This window comes from Ahaetulla prasina, chromosome 4 (assembly GCF_028640845.1).
Source record: "Ahaetulla prasina isolate Xishuangbanna chromosome 4, ASM2864084v1, whole genome shotgun sequence".
Lineage (NCBI taxonomy): Eukaryota > Metazoa > Chordata > Lepidosauria > Squamata > Colubridae > Ahaetulla > Ahaetulla prasina.
In genome coordinates, this window is record NC_080542.1 from 95,678,581 (window position 1) to 95,685,722 (window position 7,142).

General features: G+C 36.8%; 1 non-coding gene across 1 annotated transcript; it reads right to left on the bottom strand.

Moving 5' to 3' along the window:
* Positions 1-257: 257 nt before the first annotated feature.
* Positions 258-364, bottom strand: LOC131198997 (U6 spliceosomal RNA). Its single transcript, XR_009155235.1, has one exon. It is a non-coding gene; the product is annotated as a U6 spliceosomal RNA (small nuclear RNA).
* Between the last annotated feature and the right edge of the window lie 6,778 nt (positions 365-7,142).

The following is a 7,142-nucleotide window of genomic DNA, read 5'->3' on the forward strand; positions in this document are numbered from 1 at the left end:
AATACATCCTAATCATTCAAAGGCAGTCTGATATCTCTTCATCTGATATCTGTATTGAATATAGTCAATCCATTTTTTCCATTCCTTTAAGTATCTTTCTTGCGTATTGTCTTTCAAAAAGGCTGAGATTTTTGCCATCTCAGCCAAATTGGCAACTTTCAATATCCATTCTTCTACTGCAGATAGTTCTTTTTTCTTCCAATACAGTCCTATCAGTAACCTTGCTACTGTTATTAAATTTAAAATCAGTTTAGTCTAAAAATATGGAATGCTTCACGAATTTGCGTGTCATCCTTGCGCAGGGGCCATGCTAATCTTCTCTGTATTGTTCCAATTTTAGTATATATGCTGCCGAAGCGAGCACTGTAAATTAACTTTTGATTGGGCTAAATCATAAGCTTCTATCTTTCCTTTTACCAATAAAGAACCAATTCAAGCCTAGTCTTGACAGTTTTCTGAGCCAAATTTTAGGATCCAATATAGAAAAGTCCTTCTTGGAACCTCCACCAAATATTCCAATAATACTTCTTGTAAGTAACTATACTTGGATTATTCAACAAACATTACTCAGTTTTTCAGTTTGCTATTAGCATAGAAGAAAAACCCTTCTTAGAGATAAAAATTAAAAATATAACCCAAAGGACAACGTCTAAACCCGGGAGCTTTCTTTACCATATGCTGCTAGCTTATGTGTTCCAGAGGAAAGAGGCAGTCACTTTTTTAGGAAAAAAAACTTTGGCAAATTTCATACATCCCACAAGCCATCTGTTGCTTATAGTTTAATGCAGATGCAAATATGTGTTCATATTTTCTTGAATGTTTACAAAGGCTTTGTCACCGTGTTCTTTAGACATATATGCACTCATAAGTTTATAAATAACTTAATCAGTATATCAGTGCATAAGCTGGAGAAGTCATGTTTCATATGATTTCATAATAGCAATGAACTCAGTTAAGGTGACAGAATGATTTGTTCAAAGATGCTGATGATGTTTGTGACTGAGAATGAAATATTTATTTAACTCAGCAGATGTAGTCCTTGACTCATCGTCTCTGAGATTCATAGGTAAGCAATATCAAGTATTTGGAAGAGAAATATCAGAGAATCTGAAGGATATAGATTATACTGAGAAGTAAAGAAGAAGAATGTAATAGCAAATATCCATACTGTATTGTTTCCTTCCTCCCAAAAAACCTATATGGATCTATCTATGCAATGACCAAGTCCTTAAATTTGTTCCAGGATGTCTTTATCTCTTTTGTCAAACAATATTGCATTACAATATATTTTATACACCCACACCCACACCCACACCTCACAAACCTACATTCTATCACATTTTATAAGGAACTAAAGAATATAATTATAGTCTAGGATCTGGTCATATGAGACCTTCTGACAGATCTCTAACTGACCTTTCTCCCTCCTTTATAGCAGTGGTGGGTTGCTACTGGTTCGCCCCGGTTCAGGAGGACCAGTAGCGGTAATTTCGGCTAGTTCAGAGAACCGTTAGTAATTACTGGCTGGCCACACCCACAAACCGATTCCCTTCACCAGGCGCCCGACGCTCACTTGCCCCGACCCCCTACACCCAGTCACTCCTCACTTACATTGTGTGGGTCCTCTGCATGCCCAGCTGAGCCACACAATCATCAGAGGTTTTTTTTTTTACTTTTATAAGCATTTTTTCTTCAGCCAAAAAATGTAAAAAAAAGTTTTTAAAAAAAACTTCTGATGATCACGCAGCTTAGCTGGGATCATCTGAACCCTTTAAAAAGCATTTTTTCTACAACCTCTTCGGCCAAAGAGGCTGTAAAGAAATGCTTTTAAAGGGTTCAGGCGATCAGGTAACTTAGCTGGGATCACCAGAACCCTTTAAAAACACTTTTTTTTTACAGCTTCTTCGGCCGAAGAGGCTGTAGCAAAAATGTTTTAGTCCACTCTCAGTAGCTTAATGTATTCAACAAACAATGATTAAATCTATGATTTAAGAGGATATGTGAGTTTCTACAAATAATTAATTTAATTTATGTTTATTAAAATTCACCATTCTCAATGTAGAAATTTGGAACAATTATTCATATAAATATAATCAGATTTTAATAATGAAACATAGTCATCAGGCTCCCTTATAATGTTTATATTCAAGGTAATAGCTTGTTATTTATTTATAATGTAATTCTGTAGGCTATTGATTGAATCAGGATCTCCTCAGAGTCAGAAGATAAATAGCAAATATCCCCTCTTGTCATTCCCATTTCTCTCCAAAGACCATAAAGTGGCCAAATTCTGGAAATCACTAGTAGGGATTGAATATGAGCTGGACAGCAAGGGATTTGCATCCAAAGCCATGCTCTAACACAAAAGAAAACTTGGAATAGCTGTTCACATAATCTATTTTTTTTTCTGTTGTTTGTATATAATAGAAGACATTCTCCTATTGTTGCTCACAGGGTCCTCCAATCTATTCATCTAATCTATTAGAATAGATCTATCCAATCTATTCATCTAACCTTACCTTTCCTTTAAATAACAGGTTTTTTTAAAAAAAACTACCATGATTTCTTAGGCACATGTATTTAGTTCCGGTTTGTTTCCTGTTGATCTTTTATTATGTAACAAAGTGCCCTAGAGTAGACTTTTAGGCAATTGTTTTTAATGTATCAATTTAAAAGTGTGTTTAATCAGTCTTTTCAAAAATTAATGCCAGGCTTCCCAATCTATTTTACAAAGATGTGCATTTGATGAGATATAAAAAATAATAAAGAGTAATTGTGTTTCATATGCCCAGAGAACCAGCAAAAAGATTGTACAATGTGTGGGAGCCTAATAAAATCTTTTGGTGAACTGCTGCAAAAAAAGAAACTGATTAATTCCAAACAAAAAACTATGGCAACTTGTCTGTACAGTCAAGTCAAAGAACATTCTACCGTGTCCAAAGGTTTTGTTGTAATTCAGACTTTGACATCTTATTATATATAATGAGCTCTCAAATATTCTACTTTTTATTATAGATGTTTAACAGTGAGAAAGTCTATGGAAGAAATCAGTAAAATTACATATTAAAATTTAAGAGAAAATTGATACAAAATGTTTTACAGATGGTATATAGCTCCATCAATAATGACCAAAATAGACAAACAATGTTACAATAAATGATAGAAATTCTGCAATAAACATGCCTTACATGAAATAGGTAAGTTTGTGAATATGTTCATATATCAAACCATAGTATGGTTAACTTAATTTTGGCTTCATTAATTATGTTGTACAAGCCACTGTTGTGTAAATCATGAATTATACATAATATGCTAATCAAGCCATTTGTCTTTCTGTAAATTGGGGTACAGCCATGGGTTACCGCAATGTGTAAAACTATTCACTGGAACTGTCCCATTTATAGCTTGAATAATCAGTTTCTTCATTCTGAATTTATTCGAAGTTACAGAAAAGCCAGTTTAAGAGATTTGGGACTAGCCTTCTGAGACTAGCTCTTCTGTATTCCCACAAAATTTTCTATTTCTACAAACTCTGAAAGCATTGCTTATAATTGTACCATATTATCCATCAGCGGGCTTAGTTTCAGAGGGTTTTAGAAGTAACCAGCACTAAAGTACAGAAATTGCCTGAATATTGTATTTTTCTTTATATGGAAAAATCATTCAGTTTAAACTGTCACTAACAAACTATTAAAAAGTTATAGTATATTACGTTTAATCCTGCTAAAGTGCTGTTTTCAGTCTAAGTACTACCAAAATGCTTCTGAAAAATATAAGATAGTTTTAAACTGACTTTTCTGAAAGTCAGTTTTACAGCAGTTTGGGCTATAATTCTTTTGGGTCTCCAATTTTATGATTGCTGATTCTCAAGAGAAAATTGCCAGAAAAGAGAATCAGCAAGCACAGTAAACCTTGTAAGAGGCTAAGGCCAAACTATAAATCATGATTAATTGAAAAATTATCAGAGACATAGTCACCAGTGGATAAATGGCTTGCAGTTGTGTTTTAAGCTACAAACATGTTGCCAGAAGAGACAAAGGATTAATAATGAAGAAGGAGAACGCCTATTTCAGGCTTATTTAGAGATCGTGTTCTAGTAAAACATATATATATATATTCATAGGTTTTCACGGGTATATGTATGCAGGTTTTGGTATGTTCAGGTCTTTTCCCGTGTAAGATTGGAAATATTTAGGCAACATTTCGATGAGATCTCACTCATCATCTTCAGGCTTTGGCTTTGTTCTTATGTGAGCAAAGGATATATATGTATGTATGTATGTATGTATGTATGTATGTATGTATGTAGGTCTTTGGTTATTCAGGTTTTCTTCTGTGTAAAATTGGAAGTGTCTTGGCGATGGTTTGACAAAATCTCATTCATCATCTTCAGGCTTCAGCTTCGTGCTCTGGGAGCAATGTGTGATCGCAGCTAGTGGGGGTTTGAACTGATTGGGTGGGAGCTTGGCTGTGCTCTGATTGGATGGGGGAGTTTTGTGCTCTAATTGGCTGGGGGTATGTCCTGTTTGGGTGGGGGCTTGGTTGTGCTCAGATTAGTCTGAGTTGCAGGGGGATTTGAGCTGGTGAGCTGCATTGCTGTTGCTTGGCTTTGTGGTCGTGGTCGAGCTAAATCTTCATAGTGGGTGTCAGTCTGCTGCATGTATGGATTGGAGGGGTTTGAAATGGCTAATGTTGCAGCTGCGGTCTGGCTTCTGGTCCTTGGTCGTGCTTTATCATCCGTGTGGGTTTGGATCTGCTTTCTGGGTGGATGTGTGGTGGTGACATCCTGTGTGGACCTCGTGAGTGTGGTTCTGGTGTCATTCCTCGTGTTAGGGACTCGTTTGTCAATAAGGGTGGGTTTCCAAATGGCTGGTAGGCAGGAGGTATCATCTCGTTTGTTCATGCTGTGTGGGCGTTTTTCTATCTCGATGGCTTCTCTGATTATTCTGTTGTTAAAGTGTTCAGGCAATAGTTCTGGTCTTTAAAGTCAATATCATGTCCTGTGGCTTTAAGGTGTTGGACCAGGGAAGAAGTTGGTTCCTCTTTTTTGACTGAGTTCTTGTGTTCTTCAATGCCTGTTGGTTTGTCCGATGTATGTGGTGCTGCAGGCAGTGCATGGGATTTCATATACTCCTTGATTTTCTAACTTAATTTTGTCTTTGGGGTTTCTTAGGATGGTGGATATTTTTTGGTTTGTGCAGAATGCTGTCTTGATGTTGTGTTTGTGGAGGATCTTGCTGATTCTGTCTGTGGTGCCTTTTATATATGGGAGGAGGGCTGTGCCGTTTTCTTGTTCTCTGTCTTGGATTTTAGTGGGGGTTTCTTTGTGGATTAGATTGGTAATCTTATTTCTTTGGAATCCATTGGATGTTAGTACGTTAGTGAGAGTGTGTAGTCCGGTTTTTAAGTGTTGTTCATCAGCTAAGCGTTTTGTTCTGGAGATGAGTGTCTTGGCTACGGAGTTGATTGTGCTGGGTAGTGGTGTGAAAGTGCGTACATATAGCAGTTTGTGTGTGTTTTCTTCTGGTAGATGGTGTATCCTAGGGAGCCATTGGGTTTCCTGTAGACTAAGACATCCAGGAAGGGAAGTTGGTTGTTAGCTTCTGTTTCCATGGTGAACTGTATTTTGGGGTGTAGGCTATTGAGGTGTGTGAGGAAGTCGTCAAGTTTTACTTTCCCGTGTGGCCAGATTATGAAGGTGCTTGGGGGGCGGGTATCCTAGATCTGACCAACCACTGCTTATCCAACACATACTTCATCTATAATTGCAACTCAGACTAACCTGAGCACAACCAAGCCATCACCCAAACAGGACACACCCCCATCCAATCAGAGCACAAAAAAACCCCATCCAATCAGAGCACAGCCAAGCTCCCACCCAATCAGTTCAAACCCACACTAGCAGTTAAAAAGAAGAAACAGCTGCGATCACACATTGCTCCCAGAAGCACGAAGCTGAAGCCTGAAGATGACGAATGAGACTTCGTCGAAACGTCGCCAAGACACTTCCAATTTTACATGGGAGAAAACCCGAATAACCAAAGACCTACAAACAAACATCTGTGAAAACCTCAGAAAACAAATTATATATATATGCCTTCCATGCATGCACATGGCATCGAAAAACTGGAGATTATATAGGACGTGATAGTGCCAGGGCAGGTGGGCGGGGCCAGCAGTTGGGCGGAACTACAGGTTCGCCTGAACTGGTCTGAACCGGCAGCATCCACAACTGTCTGTACTGTATAAGATCTTACCAAACTTTGCCTCTATTTTTCTCAAGACATAAGCTATCTTTCTTTCCCTTTTTCATATGCATTGCTTCCTATTCAGATCCATGGTCTGCTTGGCTTACCATTTATCAGTTACCAGAACAGTGCAATCTTTGTTCAGGTCTGTTTTAACTTCAATATTTTAAGGCAAGTCCTAGGAATATATACTTGACAACTATATGTCCTATAACTTTCTTTTAATTGTTGTTTTTTGTGTATTAGGACTTTTGCTAAATATTTCAGAAATAATATAAACAGTAACACTGTGGAAACTAAGTTGCTTAGTCCACCTTATACCAGTACATACCATAACAAATTTGGGACTTTATCATTTCAGAAATTGAATATAGAGGGGACTAAATATTCCAGGGATAAAAGGAAAAAGAGAAAGAAAGGAAAAGAAGCTTGCCATTTTTTTAATACAAAATATCAGAAAATAGTATGAAACAGTCCAGGAGATACCTGAAGAATAGGGACAGAAACTAGCAGTTACAGTGTTAGCAATGATGTCTGCTTCTAAAAGTTGTTAAAGAGAATACCTTGAAAGATTTACAATATAAATAGCTGAAGCTAACTTTAGTATTAAACTATAAGTAATTTTTTGAAGTAATGAAAAATAAAAAATTGTGGATTATAAGACAGAAATGATAATTAAACTGGAAATGCAAATGATAAGTCAAGATAAAGACCTGGATAATGACTCTTACCAGATTTGTAAAAAAGGGTTGCCAACACCAAAAAGGAGTGTTTGAAATAGGGAAAAGAAAAACTGAAGAGAGATCCAATTCTATCATAGCATCTGAATGAGTGAAATATCAAGATTTCTAGAAACAAAAGGAAGCAGTACAAAGTTGTTTGTTTGACCAAAGT